Below are 15,876 nucleotides of genomic sequence, written 5' to 3'. Positions count from 1 at the left end.
CCAATTTGCCTACATATGGAGTAACTTAGTTTTAAGGGCACAATCTGTTCACGCTTTTTTGCCTGACTTCCCCCATAACCACTCTCACCCAGACCAAAGCAGGGACACTTCCTCTGGTGGCCCAGCAGAGGGACTGTAACTACTGGTGCAAAAGAAACAATCTCATGATCAGGATAAACAATCTTTCAATTGTGGGAATGTCTTGTGATTGGTGCAAACACCCTCTTTTTCCCCCTGGTTATGTAAGAGTTGCTTGGCTCACTCTCTGAGCTGCCTGAGATACCCAATAAAAGTCTTCTTTTGGATGTGAAGATTGGGAGTTGTGATAGTGAGGGTAAGAATGGCCGAAGAGGTGTTGGCAGTTACCTCCCTAGCAACAGTTGTGACAGTGGCAATCACAATAACAAACAGGCAGCTGAAAAGTCCTGGGGACTGAGCAGGGCAGAAAGAGGAATGGATGAAGAAAGGAGGAGAGAGAGAGATCAGAGCTGAGGCTGAAGGACAAAAAGAGCCAGAGATACAAACCTGCCAAGCACGGTCACTGGGAGAGTTCCAGAGAGCCATCAGACTGTAAGAACCGAAGGTTTCAGACCAGCAGCTGCCTAGGACTGGTGAGTCCTGACTCCTTGGGCCTTAGGTGGAGCCCCTGTCACTGCGGGACTGAGTTTAGGTCTGCATGTGAGCGCTAGGGGAGCTACCTTTGGCCTCTTGTGGTTGGCTGCAGCGACTGTTGCTTTGCCTTCCGAAGCCAAAGGAAACACAAGCTTTCAGGACCAGGGCTGGAGGAGATTTTCCAGGCCTACCTATGAGTTCTGCTCATTCCATCTTGGGTAGAAGAGACAGAGCCCAGGTCAGCTGGCTGCTCCTGGGAGACTCAAGCACTGCACACGCAGAAACTCTGTACTTCATCCCTTGGTTTGGGGGTTTTCCTCTCTATCCTTTGAACCTGGCCTTGATTTGCCCCTATCTGTTTTGCTTTGGCAAATTATATACTAAAGCCTTCAGTCTTTGAGATGTACATTTAAATATAAAAGATTACATTTTAAAAAGTTTTCTTGCTTTAGGACCTAAGGGCATCCCTTTCATGAGCCAAATAGGACAATGCTGACAATCCAAAAGACTAGGACAAGACCACTACCACAACTGGAGCCAAATTTGAAGCAAACTTGATGTTTTTATTGGGCTGCACCCAAGAGCTGGCCAGCGACTGCCTCCTAAGTGGGGTTAAAGAGAGCAGCTGTGATTCTACCTCTTGGGTCCCTTTTATGGAGTAAAATCATAAGTAGTTTTATAGAAGGGAGTCAGACAATAGGGCAATAAGAAAAAAGTAAACAAAACAAAGCAACAAAAAACAAACATCATGTGGTCACCTAATATGGAATTAGGGAGGGATCAAGGAGAGTCAAGGAGGGTAAGGGTATTCTCAAAAACAAATCAAGGTCATGGGTTGAGGAAGGTCAGGGTCTAGGAAACAGAGAGCAACTCAGCTCTCATAGTAAATAGAAACTTATTTTTATAAACACAGTATAGACGGCGGAGGTGGTGTACACTTTTAATCCCAGCACTCGGGAGGCAGAGGCAGGTGGCAAGTTCCAGGACAGGTTCCAAAGCTACACAGAGAAATCCTGTCTTGAAAAAAACAAAACAAACAAACAAAACCCAGTATAATTGCTCCTGCCTTCAAAATGGAGTCAGGCACATTCCTCAATATAAAATGCACTAGTTTATAAAGGGCTGGTTTACTTCATATCTTGTAAATAATTTAAGTTTAATAATATTTGCCATAAAGCTGAGATTTTACATCTCTTCAACTTCCAAATGGTCTCCCTCCCTTTCTTTTCTAGGGAGGTATCTACCCGAAATTTATACATCAAAGGGATATCCCTTATCATCTGGCTCTTGGGTACGATTTTATGATGTAAAGGATTAGATCTGCTTCTAAGTGTTTGTGTCCTTGTTGAAGGAGACTTCCTCACTGCAGGGTTAGGCACAAACCACACCCAAACACCTGCTTTCACAGAAAGATCCTTTATTAAGTGGGAAGGGAAGTTAAAGTGGCTGCTTTCTGACCCAGGCAGAAAAACAGCAGCAAATAACCTTGCAGATGTAATAGTTAAGAGGAAAAGAAGGGAGGGTCTGTAGCATGAATTTTAATTGGTATTTAAAATAAAAACCCAGAGCCAGATATTAGGGGGTGAAAACTGAAGGAGCAGAGAAGCAGAGCAGCCAGCCACTAGAGAGTTTTTACCGCTACCAATGCTCAGACCAAGGGGGTGATCCTATCTCTATGAATCAATGCTCAGACCGAGGGGGTGATCCTATCTCTATGAATCATGCTGCTGTCTCTGAAACCTCAGACTGGATACTCGGATTGATTGTCCAGACTGCATCTGTACTCCTGTCTCCTCCTGTCTCAAATTCCTCTCTCTGCCCAGCCACATCGCTTCCCGTCACCACCTCCCTGGTGCTGGGATTGAAGGTGTGAGCCACCACCGCCTGACTCTATTTCTTTTTGAGACTGGATTAATCTAGCATAGCCCATGGTGGCCTTGAATTCGCAGAAATCTGTCTGCCTCTGTCTGCCAGTTCCTGGGATTAAAGGTGTGTGCCACCACTGCCTGGTCCCTAGTGGCTTAGCTCTGCACTCTGATCTTCGTGTGAGGGTTATTTGTTAAAACACAAACAAAACATCACTGCAAAGGTCTGTGTTAGAATGGCCCAGATGCAGTGGTGAAGGAGATAGGGAATGACAGGGAAGGGGACAGAGGAGAGGGGTATTTGTCCCAAAGGGACAAAGGACTACCTCTGGATAGAGAGGAGGCAGAGGCGGCCTGCAGGCAAATGGAGGTTTATAAAGGTAAAGGGGAAACCCGTGTTAGGATGAGGTGTTCGATTTTAATTGGACGTGTTAATTAGGTGAGTCATGTAATGGTTTATCCTGCCCTTTAAGAGAAAGCCCCGCCCACTCCCCCCACCCTGTCCACTGAGGCAGGCAGATCTTCCTTTCTGCTTGCAGCCCAGTCCCCCCCTCTCTCTCTGTCTCTTTGTCTCTCTGTCTCTCTCTCTGTCTCTCTCTCTGTCTCTCTCTCTGTCTCTCTCTCTCTCTCTCTCTCTCTCTCTCTCTGCTCTTTCCCCTTCTCCCCATTCACTTCCATAACCTACTAAATAAATATCTAACTTCACTCTGCATGCTGTGCCTATCTTGCCAGCTGCGTGGTCCCTGCCTGGGACCAACCACCTTCAGAGACCTGTGGGTGTGGTCTTGTGGCCTGCCCATCTGTCTGTCTCTCCTCATGGGATTGGCTGCCCTGTCGAGGTCTCTCACCCACCATGCACCTCCCTGCCTGGGACTTGCTGCCCCTCATGGCCCACAGCAGCCACTTGGGAAGATGTGCCGTCCCTGCTTGGGACTGGTTGCTCTCGGGATCTGCTGCCCACTGCCTGCCCCCACTTGGGGCGTGGTCTCATGGCCTGCTGCCCACTGTCACCACTCGGGGACCTGCAGCATTTTACTTAAACCATAACAGGCCAGAGAGGGCTTTTGATTGCAGGACTTTAATACTTTGATAACTGGACCTTGGTAGTCGGCCTCAGGAGGAGGAAGTGGCCAAGTAAGGGAATAGTCCTTGGTGACTAGCTACAGGAATGTAATCTAACAGTTTTTAGTAAGACAGAGAGAATTGGGAGAAAGCAAAGCCCGGCAGAACCACCTTGTCCAGTGGGCTAGTGTCCCTTCATCTATGTCCCCACCCCTTTCCCAGGTCTTATGCTCCAGCCCATACTTGCTTGCAACTCATGGCCCCTGTGGGTTTCATCCTCGTGGGAGTCTTCTTGTCATAGCCTCGTAGTACCAAAGTTACAGATGGGAGTCACTACGCTCCACCCCTGTCACATTTTTCTTTCTCTGGTTGGCACTGACAAAACTAATTATTAAAAACTAGTTTTGTTTTCCATTTTTGAACTTTAACTTTTGTTTCTACATTTTCTAACGCTTGCAAACATTCATGTTACAGACACCCAGGCTGGGATGAATGTGCATTCATCGTGGGCTAATGAAAAAGCAAACAAACAAAAGGACTACCTATCTGGTGAAGGAGCTGGCTGGGTCTGAGAGGTGGTCCCTCAGGGGAAGGGAACACCTCACCTGCTCACAGCAGTGCTAGGCTGTGTCTCTTGACACCGCTTGACTGACTCAAAGCCCTAGGAAGTCAATCATTACATGTTGAGTGTAAGCATCATCTCAGTTCTCATAAATTTAATTAGTTGATGAAATTGTTGACCGAAGTCATCAGAGTCAGGTCTTACCTGCTATCAGGGTACATTTCTCTGCTATATCTTTATGAGATTATAATCCATGTCCTCTTTATTCTTTCTGGTCAGCAGTACTATTACTGAGGCAAAATTTCAGTCTTAGGTTATATATTTACAGGAAAAAAAGTAAAAGAGCTCCACTTAAATAGGTTTAAAGATGTCGGGCAGTGCTGCTATATGCCTTTAATCCTAGCACTCAGAAGTGAGATGCAAGTGGGTCTTTATGAGTTCGAAGCCAGCCTGGTCTACAAAGGGAGTTCCAGGACAGCCAGGGCTACACAGAGAAACAAAACAAAGAAAAAAACCAAAAGACATAAAAAATAGATTTAAAGAAAAATAAGTGCTTAAGTAAATATTCCTAAAACTCTCAGATATAGGTAAGAAAAGTGAGTCGATGTCTTCAAGCCGCCAGGAACCAGAAGCCCTTGAAGCTCGCTGCTTTGATGAAAACAGGTGTATGTGGAGTCGTTAGCCTCGAGTACGGTGTAGACAGTGTGTAATCCTTCTGGTGTTCAGTTGGCAAGTACACTTTATCTGTGAACGAAATTGCTAACAAGTAAAACGACCTCAAGACAGCAAGTCTTGTTTGGTGCTGTTGACTTCAGAATACTTTCCCGGTCTGTAGAACAAAGAGCCTTGTGCACACAGATAAGCACCGGAGCTGCCAGGAAATTTAACACACAGGTCACCTCTTCAACGGAATGAGGTGCGAAGCTGCTCTTCCGGAACGATAGGAATTATGCCATTTTACAGCCTGGTGATCCTTTAGTGTCTCATGAGAGGCTCTGCCTTACCTCCCAGAATTTATGTTTTTACTAATCCAAGACCTTTTTTCCTAAATTTCGAGCATCGCTTTTCAAGCATAAACCCACTCTTCTTTTAATTAATTTATTTTTATTTAATATGCGTCGGTGTTTTGCAATGGGTGTTGGGTTTTACAGACAGACAGTTGTGAGCTGCCATATAGGTGCTGGGAACTGAGTCTGGGGTCATCTGTCATCTCTCCAGCCCCACAAACCCACTCTTATGAGTGAGGTCACTTGTGTTTTTCAAAAGCCTAAGTGACTTCTATGTTATCTTAGGGCCAGGGCAATCCTGACACCACAGGCGATATGTTTATCTGAGTTAAGCTCCCTGGACCCTAAATCTTGGGCACAATCTCTGAGTCCACAGTACCCGTTCTTGTAAAAGAAGCCAGTAATACTTTGTAAAGCCTCTCAAGGTAAACATGTCTTAAAGTGTGCACTTGGGGCTGAGTTCATTGTTATCTGAATACTTTCCCCCAAATTGTGCTGTGCTTAAATATGACTGAAGCAAAATGACCTGGGCCAGATTCTAGAAGTTCTGCTCCAGCACTGGTTGCAACAAAATGGGGCTGAGCTGAGTTTCCTTCTTGTCTCTTGGTGGATCCTTTCCCCCCTGCCTCCTGTAAAGCCTAAAGGGGAATCGCCACAGCAGTCTCCTTGGTAATTTGTGCCCATAGGTTCTTGCCAAGTTAAATGAAATGATGCGTGGTTACTAAGTATCCAGGCCTCTTAAAAAGCAGATACTATTTAGAAACTTGTGTACTGGAGGTTTCTTCATGTGGCAGAGCTTTACCGTTTTGGGTTTGTTTAGCAAACATGGCTTGACCCACAGTAAATCTTGTGTGTGGAAAAAGCAAGGTTACCAGAAGTTATGAAATGGCATAGTCCACAGAAATTGTGAAACAGCACAATTTTCTGCTGTGCTGATGTGAAGCGTGCTGTCCACGGCAAATAGCTCTCAATGGCTTCCTTCCTGCTATTCTCTGGAAAACAGATGAATAGGGGGCTGAGCATTCTGAGCGCTGGATGCCAACTGACAATCCTGAAATAAGAGAGTCACCACCTATGGCAGGATAGGTAGAGAAGCTGTTCATATCTTAGGATAGCTGTAAATGAGAGACCAGGAACAGGCTTCCAGTTACAGGAGTAAAGTTATTTTCTTTTTTTTTTTCTTTCCTTTTTAAAAAAGTATTTATTTATTTTTTATACAATAGTCTGTCTGTGTGTATGCCTGCAGTCCAGAAGAAGGCATCAGACCTCACCACAGATGGTTGTGAGCCACCATGTGGTTGCTGGGAATTGAACTCAGGACCTTTAAAAGAGCAGGCAATGCTTTTAACCGCTGAGCCATCTCTCCAGCCCCTACAGGAGTTATTTTCTATAGTTTTGGGTTGTTTAAGTTTTTTTTTCAGCAGAAATGAATGAAGAAACAAAGAAAATGGGAAACTAGAAAGGGAGAGGGGGCTGCTGCCATCAACTGGCTGAAATGGAATTTTAGATAAGGTTGCCAAAACGAGTTTGGTTGCTGTTTGTTTGTTTTTGAAATAGAGCTCACATTAGAACCAGGCTGGTCTCAAACTCACAGCAGAACCTCAGTCTCAGTGTCTCAAGTGCTGGAACTATGAAGTAAACCACCATGCCCAACCAAAATGAATGCTAATATGAAAGTAAATAGAGAGGGCTGGAGAGATGGCTAAATGATTAAGAGCACTGGCTGCTCTCCCAGAGGAGCTGGGTTCAAGCCCCAGCACCCGCATGGCAGCTCACAACTGTCCAGAGGATCTGACACCTTCATACCAATACACGTAAAATAAAGTCAAATAAATTTAAAAAAAGAAAGTAAACAGAAATCAGACTTTAATCATCCTGCTACAATGACAGAAGTTTGCTCTGGTTTCAGTAAGGGACTGAAAGAGTTTCTTTTTTAAGTTACTTGTCTAGGAAAGGAAGATTTTAAGTTTTATCAAGATGTTCCTGTGTGTGCTGTGTGCACATGCTGTAGATTCCTGGTTACAAAAATGTGACTTCATCTGCCTTTGAATTCTTTATCTGTTCTTGAAATATTTGTTATGATTTTTGTTAAATGCATAACTAAGATGTATTTTTCAATTATCTGTGACCCTGTATAGTCACAAGCTTAAACTATTCATTCATTCATTCATTCATTCATTTATTCATTTATTTATTTATTTATTCATTTATTTAATTTTGAAACAGTGTCTCACTAGGTAGCCATGGCTAGCCTGGAACTCAGTATATAGAACAAGCTGGGGTTTTTTTTGTTTTGTTTTGTTTTGTTTTTGAGGTCAGTGGTGAATCTACTCATGGGGCAGGGGCCAACACCTGCTCAACATTCCACAGATACCAGGGAAGCCGCAGTTCAGAGCCTTTGCTTTTCTCTGGAGGCCACTGTACACCTTGGGTTCAAACAGAATCCGGAAGAGACGAAGCAGATAGACAAACGCAAATGCTGACTTAATAATCAAGAACTGGCTTGTTCACTGGCAGCCAAGGGCCCAGGCTGTGAAGTGCTCCCACAATACATCCTGGCTGCTTCTAGTCAAATACCAGGGTGGATGAAAGCTTAGGCCACACGGTCCCAGTTTTCCGGTCCAGGAACTGGCCCTTTATGTCTTAAGCATCTCCAGGGTTTGATGGTGTCCCTGATGTGGGTCGGCTCAGCTGAACACTGGATCTCAGCGGCCATGTGTGGGATGTGCTCACAAGCAATCTACCCGGCCAGCCCAGGGGGAACCAACAGCAGTGCTGGTATTCCGACCTCTGGCCACAGATGTGGCTGTGTAGGGCTCCACTGACACAGGTGTTGGGCACAAGGGTGACTCGCTTGTCTTGCAGGTGAATAAGCTCATAGTCAAGTCTCCAAAATGAGTCCCACGGTCACATGAGTGAGATGCTGAGGCCAGCTGCCTCTCAGCCACCTCTGCTCTGAGCTGTCCCTGGGTCACTTGGAGTCTTTAGATAAAGTTGGCCATCATGCCAGGGCACAGAGGTGGCACAAAGAGTGGTAAAGGCCGTTCCAAGGCTCAGCCAGGGAGGGACTCTTCCCAACCCAGCAGATCACTGATGTCTTCTGGAGTAAGAAGAGATGTCCCCACATGGTCTAAGACTGGTCCCCAGGAGGCCTCGCTTTCCTTCCTCCCTCCCTTCCATTTTCTCTCTCTCCACTTCCTCCCTTCCACCCTCCACCTCCCTTCCTTAGTCTTATCCTTTCTTCCCTTTATTTTTTAATTAAAAATAATGTGGCCACATGGCATGCAATCTCCTCGCAACCTGATTTTAGTGTGCCCTGCCTGCCCCCTTAGCTCTGCAGGGCATGACTCTATTTAAGCTGCTTGGAGTGACTCTGGGGCATATGAAGCTTCCACCAAATGCTTCTCATAGAGTCCCTTCCTCTGGTAAGGGCTCTTGCTCAGAGTCATCCTCCCTTTTCCCCATGGTCAACACTGAGTGAAGCAGCTCTCTTTGTTTATTTGCTTGTGTTTTGTTTTGTTTTTCGAGGCAAGGTTTCTATGTGTAGCCCTAGCTGTTCTGTAGACCAGGCAGGTCTTTGAACAAGTTGGTCTTGAACTCACAGAAATCTAACTGCCTCTGATTCCTAAAATCTGGGATTAAAGGAGTGTACCACCAGGCCTGGCTGGTTTTTTTGGGTTTTTTTGTTTGTTTGTTTTGTTTTGTTTTTTAATAAATGTCCCAAAATAAAATTATAAAATTTCTTTGTTTTGGACCTCCTCTGGCATTTTTTTATATAGATCTCTGGAAACAAAATAAAACAATAAAACAAATAAAAACAAAATAAAACAACAACAACCTAAACAGAGATTTTTGAAAAATTTTTCTTAAGATTTATTTTATTTTATGTGCATTGTTTTGCCTGAATATATGCATAAGAGAACCAGATCTCCTAGAACTGGAGTTACAGACAGTTGTGAGCTACCATGTGTGTGTTAGAAATTGAACCTGGGCCCTCTGGAAGAGCAACCAGTGCTAACAGCCATCGAATCAAATCTTTAGCCCCAAAAGTGTGAAGCACTGGGCAAAAGCAATATTTGATCTTTGATTGATAGCTAGATGCTTTTTTGTTGCTTTTGTTTTGTTTTTAGTCAGAATCTAGCTGCATAGCCCTGGCTGGCCTAGAACTTGCTATGTAGAACAGGCTAGTCTCAAACTCACAGAGGTCCTCCTGCCTCTGCCTGCCAAGTGCTGGGATTAAAGGCTTGCACCACCCCACCAAGCATCAAATAACCTATTTCTAAATGTCAAAAGGTGCCATGCCACAAATTTGGCAAAGCAGACTGGGACCACAGGGACATAGTAAAATTTCATTAGGAAAGCTCGGGTCAGGGACTGGTGCGCACCAGGCTAAGGATGGGGTGCAAGAGTCTCCTGTGGACTTCCTAGTAAAGAAGACAACAAACATCGATTGCAGCAGTCCTACCAGTAATCTCCACACTGAAGAACTAACTATTCCAGGGGCTCTGCTTTGCTGCCCCACCTTCTTGTGCTGATGGAACCTACCTGAAGTGCCGGTCATCTGTCTGGATGTGGTTTTGCACCTTGTTTCTATAGTTTGACTTGATCCTAAGACTCAGCTCAAACCTGTGAGCAGGGGGCTTATCTCAGTGTCTCGGTAGTCGTGTTTCTAGCCAACTACCAATGGGAGTTCATTGTGTGTCTCTAGAGACCCTCTTCACACCCTATCAGCTTCCTGCTTCAGTCTCAGAGAATTTCCCCCAAAATCTGCTGGCCTCTCTAACCCTTTCTGGCCATTCTCTACAGTAATAGATTCTAAGAATATGTAAACTGTAATATGTGTCCCAAGAGTTAATATTAGGAATAAGAATTGGAACTGAAAAGCTGGTCTGTGGCTGAGTGGTGGTGGCACATACCTTTAATTCCAGCACTCAGGAGACAGAGGCAGGCGAATCTCTGTGAGTTCAAAGCCAACCTGGTCTACTTAGTGCATTCCAGGACAGACAGGGCTATGCGGAGAAACCTTATTTAAAAAAAAAAAAACCAAGGAAACAAACAAACAAAAAAGGTCATTTTGCCAACAGCCAGTTATCAAGAGCCAAGCGTGGTGGTGCATACTTTCAATCTTCAAACTTGGGAAGCAGAGGTAGACAGATCTCTGTGTGTTTGAGGTCAGCCTGGTCTACATAAACAATTCCAGACTAGCCAGGATTATACAGTGAGAACCATGTCTATAAGGAGGGAGGAGGGGAGGAGGGAGAGAGAGAACAGAAAGAGGGGAGAGACAGACACACACAAAGAGAGCTACATAGACACCACACACACACACACACACACACACACACACACACACACACAGGGCAGGCAGGCAGAGAGACACATGAGACAGAAAGAAGGAAATCAGATTCATTTGGCAAATGACTGCAAAAAAAAACCAACAGAATTTTTCCATTTATTACCAATCGATATATTCTGACATTGTGGAAAGACGCAAATATGCCTGTCTGTTTCTGTCCTGATGCTTTCAGAGTATACTATATCTACTTGTTCGCTATCTGCACATTGCCTCTCAAGCAGGACTCTTGAGACTGATTTGAGGAGGCCAGACTCTTGGCCCCCACGACAGTTCAGATGAGGAGCACCTGGGAAGGGGAGGGGAGGTCCTGACCACAGGGCTGGATATTTCTAGACAGGACTCGGGTGTGTATGGGACACCATACTCTCTCTTCCCTGTTCCCAGGGCACACTTGGTGACTGTGAGATCTACAAAGTTTTCTCAGTCCCTTTTGGCCCCTGGAGACACAGAGATAGGGTAGTGGCTTGGATGTGGCTGATCTTCACCCGAGTTCATGTTGAGATTGGTCATCAGGGATGCTAGTGGGCTATCTAAAGAGGAAAACTCCTGAAAGGCCCGAGTAAGTCATAGGCAGTCTTTTTTTTTTTTTTTTTTTTTTTTTTTTTTTTTTTTTTTTTTTTTTTTTTTTTGCCGTCTGGGCTCTCCTAGGCAGTGCAGCAGGAAGCAGCCTTGACCTCCAGTTTGTTTGAGTTTTAAAGGCTGCAATTGTGTATACAGAAAAGTAGCCGTGGGCATCTGCAGTAAGCAAGCAGTTTGCAGCGGCAGAGAGGTATCGGTTCAGTGGCCAGGCGTTCTCATGACCTTTAGGTCAGGCACACACTGTATAGGAATTTATGGCTGGTCCAGAGGCCAGTTTACCCAAGACAGTTCTAGCACTTAGTGTTCTTAGAAATACTTTCATGAGATGGCAATACTGTATTCAGCATCTCACTACACTGGGCCTTGAGGAGTTCTCATGGTGAGGGAGGGATCCGTCCTCACAAAGGGGTTATCACTGGTAAACTGGTCAGCCTAGGGACTTCTAGCTCAAATGAACCTAAGTTCTTTATTATATAACATACCCAGTCTCAGAGACTCTGCTGTAGCAACGGTAGCCAGGCAGAGGCAGGCTGGGACTCTAGCCATTAGAGCTTGTGTTGGTATTCAGGAGACAGAAGAACTATTTCATACATGCTATCAGCTTTACGAAAACCCTGTTTGATCTCAGAGTCCCATGGGAACAGTCATGGTGTCTGCCCTCACTGCCTCTCCTCTGTGCTGTTTCCTTGTCCTTGGACTCTTTGGGCCCTTGGTGTCTCACTCTCTTGAGTGCCTGTTCACAAAGCGGGGTCCCAGTCATCTTCAGGATTCAACAGATGAGGGTGCCCCTCATCTCTTTCTGGGGCCCTACTGTCCAGCCCCCAGTTAGGTGCTCCTTCACGGTGGCAGGCTGGCTGTGGCAGCCCTACTACAATTATATTCTCCCATCCACTTTGTGCCCCAGGGTCTGTACAGCCGGTTAGGATCACTGGTAGGGATGGTGGATTCCTTTCGTTCCTGTTTTCCCACTAACTGAATCTTTCCCCAACCTGTGTTGCTGGAGCATGAAGCCACTGCCAGAAGTGTACCCTGCATGCGTTTGCTCCCCGGCTCCACAATGCTTGGTCTCTTTCAGCCCAAGCTGAGGATGCAATGCCTGCATTCCATGCAAGACTTGGCCCGAGAGGAGTCTGCGCTATTCCCTTGGGCAGTGCCGTGTTGAGAAGCCCACTCCACAGCATGAGCTGCCATGAACAGGAATGTGGCAGTCGGTCGTGCTAAGTCAGAGCTCTTACCCAGAAGCCCCACAGCTCTTGGGCACGTCCACTTATGTCTAGCTGCACTGTCCAAAGACGAAAGTGCTAGGAGTGGGCCTGAGGTCTCAAGAAAATGGCCACATAATTCAAAATATTTTGGCCAAGCAATAAGTTTTAGGTTTCTAGCACTCACGTTAGGCCGTTCACAATGATGTATGACTTCCGGTCCAGGGTGTCTGACACCTTCCTCTGGTCTCCTCAGGCACCTTCTGCACACATGTTCATTTACTCCCCAAAGACACACATAATTCAAAACTATCAAATAAATCCTTTTTTTTTGGTTTTTCGAGACAGGGTTTCTCTGTAGTTTTGGAGCTTGTCCTGGAACTAGCTCTGTAGATCAGGCTGACCTTGAACAAAATTAATCTTTTAAAAATTATTGATGAAATATATGTGCTAAACTTTATTTAAAAATTATCTTCCCCCCTCATGAAATATCGGTAGTTTTAGTTTTGTGTTTTTTAACTTATTTATTTTATTGCATTGGTGTTTTGCTATGGGTGTCAGGTCCCCTGGGACTGGAGTTACGGACAGTTGTGAGCTACCACATGGGTACTGGGATTTGAACTCCGATCCTCTGGAAGAGCAGTCAGTGCTCTTAACCACTGAGCCATCTCTCCAGCCTGTGTTATTAGTTTTGACTGTCAATTTGACACAACCTCGAGTCATCTGGGAAGAAATTCCTAGTGAGGAATTCTCTAGATCAGGGTGGCCTGTGGGCCTATCTATGAGGGTTTGTCTAGTTTGTTAATTGATGTAGGAAGATCTGGTCCACTGTGGAGAATGCCATTCTCTAGGCAGGGGTGTCTGGAAAGCACAAGAGAGGAGAAAGCTGGCAGAGAGCAAGCAGGTAGGTAAGCCAGCAGGGACGCAGTTCTCTCTCTGCTTCTGAGTGTAGATGCCATGTGAACCAGCTGCTTCTGAGTTCCTGCCTTTACATTTCTGAAACGATGCTGGTAACTTGGGAATCATAAGCAAATAAATTATTTTTTTTTCTAGGTGGCTTTCTGTCAGGGTATCTGCCATAGCACCACAACTGAAACTAGAACACCAACTCTTCAAAAATCCAGTGCATGAGTTGGGCAGTGGTGGCACATGCCTTTAATCCCAGCAGTCGTGAGGCAGAGGCAGGCAGATCTCTGTGAGTTCGAGGCCAGCCTGGTCTACAAGAGCTAGTTCCAGGACAGGCACCAAAGCTACAGAGAAACCCTGTCTTGAAAAACCAAACCAAAACAAAACAAACAATCCAGTGAGTGCTTTATGTTTCATGCACCAGGTGAGCTGCACCACATTCGAAAGGCTCATGGGCACAAAGACTGCCTTGGAGAAGAGCCAGGACAGTAGTTTCAAGGGACCCAGAAGTCCAGGCTGATAGGACAAGGGGGTCCCTGGAGGCCTTGCCTTGACGTACATGACTGGTCCTGAGGTTTCTAAGAACACAGCAGAAGGAGCAGGTAGCCTAGCCCCTGTATTGTGACAGAGGGCCCAGACCCAGGGGCAGGGACCATTCCAGGATCTTGGTTTCTGTTATTTAGGAGAAACCTAGCTGCACATTCATCACACCCAAGCATCTGCTTACTTCCCTCTGATCCGATTTCCCCATCTTTCCGTGAGAATGTTCTGAGGCAAGAAGAAAAGATTGCAATTTCAGGAAGACCTTGGCCAACTTCACATTGCACCTCCTGCGGCTCCGCTGGGTGCGGTCCAAACCCACCCAGCTCGCCCCCAAACTCCAAGTCTTCTAATAAAACGATAAAAGATGAGAAGGAACGGTGGTATCGCACAAATATGTTAGTCTAGCACTGCGAGGATGCCATGTGCCTGGAATAAACAGTCTAGTCTCCCCGCGTGGCTCCTCTTCAGCCTGTGGGCAGAGCCTTGGCCTGAGAGGCACCACATTACCCATTGGCTCTGGACAAGAAGGATGACAGCGACCTGTAGCTCTCTCCAGCCCTGGTCCAAAGCATGTCAGCCGGTAAAAGGGCATGGATTTCTGCAGAGAAGGCTCCTCCAGTGGAGACTAGCTTTGGGGGCACTGGGGAAGGCATGGTAGAGGGCTGCAGCGTCCTGGTCAGGAAAACGGCTGCTGCTGGGCTGGGCTGGGGAGACTCCCAGGCCTGCAGAAAACATCAGTACTTTTATTCTAAGCAGGGAGGTAGAGAGCCAAGTCCTGACTCGGGTTCTAGTACAAGAGGTTCGTTTTCCTGACCCTTACCTTTCTAGAACCCTATCCTAGCATACCACTCCATAATCTGTTTCCACATCCCACTTCCAGGTAGCTCATTGGTTTACAGACAACAGGAGCAGAAATTTCTGAGAAAGCAGAACTTTAAAGAGGCTGTTGAGCCCACCCCCCAGCATCCGGACCTGGCTCCGCAAATAGTTATATATAAGCACTCGGGACTCCACTATCTACAGGAACTTCTAACTTCCTTGAAACAAAGCGTCCTTTAAACACAAGACATGGTCAAGGAGGACTCCAGCTCCAGGTCCACCGTGGTTAACATCAGCAGCGGCGATGTCCCAAAGGATTATGTGACCTGGTCCACATTTAACACAGTGTTCCTGAACAGCTGTTGCCTGGGTTTCCTTGCCTATGTCTTCTCTGTGAAGGTGAGTGTCCTCGCCGTGGGAGGTGATGGGGCAAGAAGGTGTGTGTGGGACTGAGGCTCTTCCTGCCCAGAGGGCACCTGGGATTTGTACAGCCTTGTGTTTGTGCACGCGTGACACTCTGTGTTTGTGCACGTGTGACATGTACCTATGTTTGTGTCTGTAGACTGTGTAGACAGCATATAGTGCAAGTGAATTTTATGTGTCTCAGAGACTCTCCTAGGTAGGCAGAGGGTAAGGCTGCCTAGGGATTCTGGGTGAGACTGTCTCCACTCTAGAGGACTTCTCCTGACTGCTTAGCTTCTGGAATGCCCCTTCACCCTGCAGCCTGGGGCACCAGTCTGTGTGAAAGCAGGGCTTACAGAAAACAGTACCCCACGGTGGGACAAGCAGACAGTGCTGGGCTCTGCGAGACAGTCTGAGTGTGTGAGAGGAAGGGGGTCCTTGCGCTGAGGGAGGAGATGGCAGCAGGTAGGAAGGACGGTGGGGAAACTGAGGCAGAGCGCCTGGCTCTCAGATGACTTGCTCCAAGTCCACACTGATCATCTGGTTTCCTCCAGTCCAGGGACAGGAAGATGGCGGGCGATGTGATTGGGGCCCAGGCCTACGCCACAACTGCCAAGCGCTTGAACATCGGTGCCGTGGTCGTCTCCATCATCACGTTCATTGTGATTATCATTATATCCACCCAAAGTAAATAGGTCGCTACTAAGGATGGCACTCCACGAAGTATGTGCTCATCGTATAGAGAGTCAGCGGATTAAATTCTCCCCTGCACTGTTTCCTCGGGGAATGCATGCCTGCCCTCCGCCCTTCCCAGATGCCCCTCATCCTGGCCCCGACCTGACACTGGCCTCCTCGTGGGATTGTTACCCTCTCACATGTGCTCATAGTGGAGTCAATAAAGTGCACTGGGTGGCAATTGTGCTATGACTCTGTCCCCCGACCGGTCTTGTCCTGAACTTAC

General features: G+C 46.4%; 1 long non-coding RNA gene across 1 annotated transcript; it reads left to right on the top strand.

Annotated features, from left to right (window-relative positions):
* Positions 1–407: 407 nt before the first annotated feature.
* LOC119816639 lies at positions 408–15,831 on the top strand. Its single transcript, XR_006020842.1, has 3 exons — positions 408–611; positions 14,575–14,912; positions 15,470–15,831. It is a non-coding gene; the product is annotated as an uncharacterized LOC119816639 (long non-coding RNA).
* The last annotated feature ends 45 nt before the right edge of the window (positions 15,832–15,876 follow it).

Source organism: Arvicola amphibius, chromosome 1 (genome assembly GCF_903992535.2).
Source record: "Arvicola amphibius chromosome 1, mArvAmp1.2, whole genome shotgun sequence".
NCBI classification, from domain to species: Eukaryota; Metazoa; Chordata; class Mammalia; order Rodentia; family Cricetidae; genus Arvicola; species Arvicola amphibius.
Note: the sequence above shows the minus strand (reverse complement) of the source record. Positions and strands in the feature narration are given on the sequence as shown.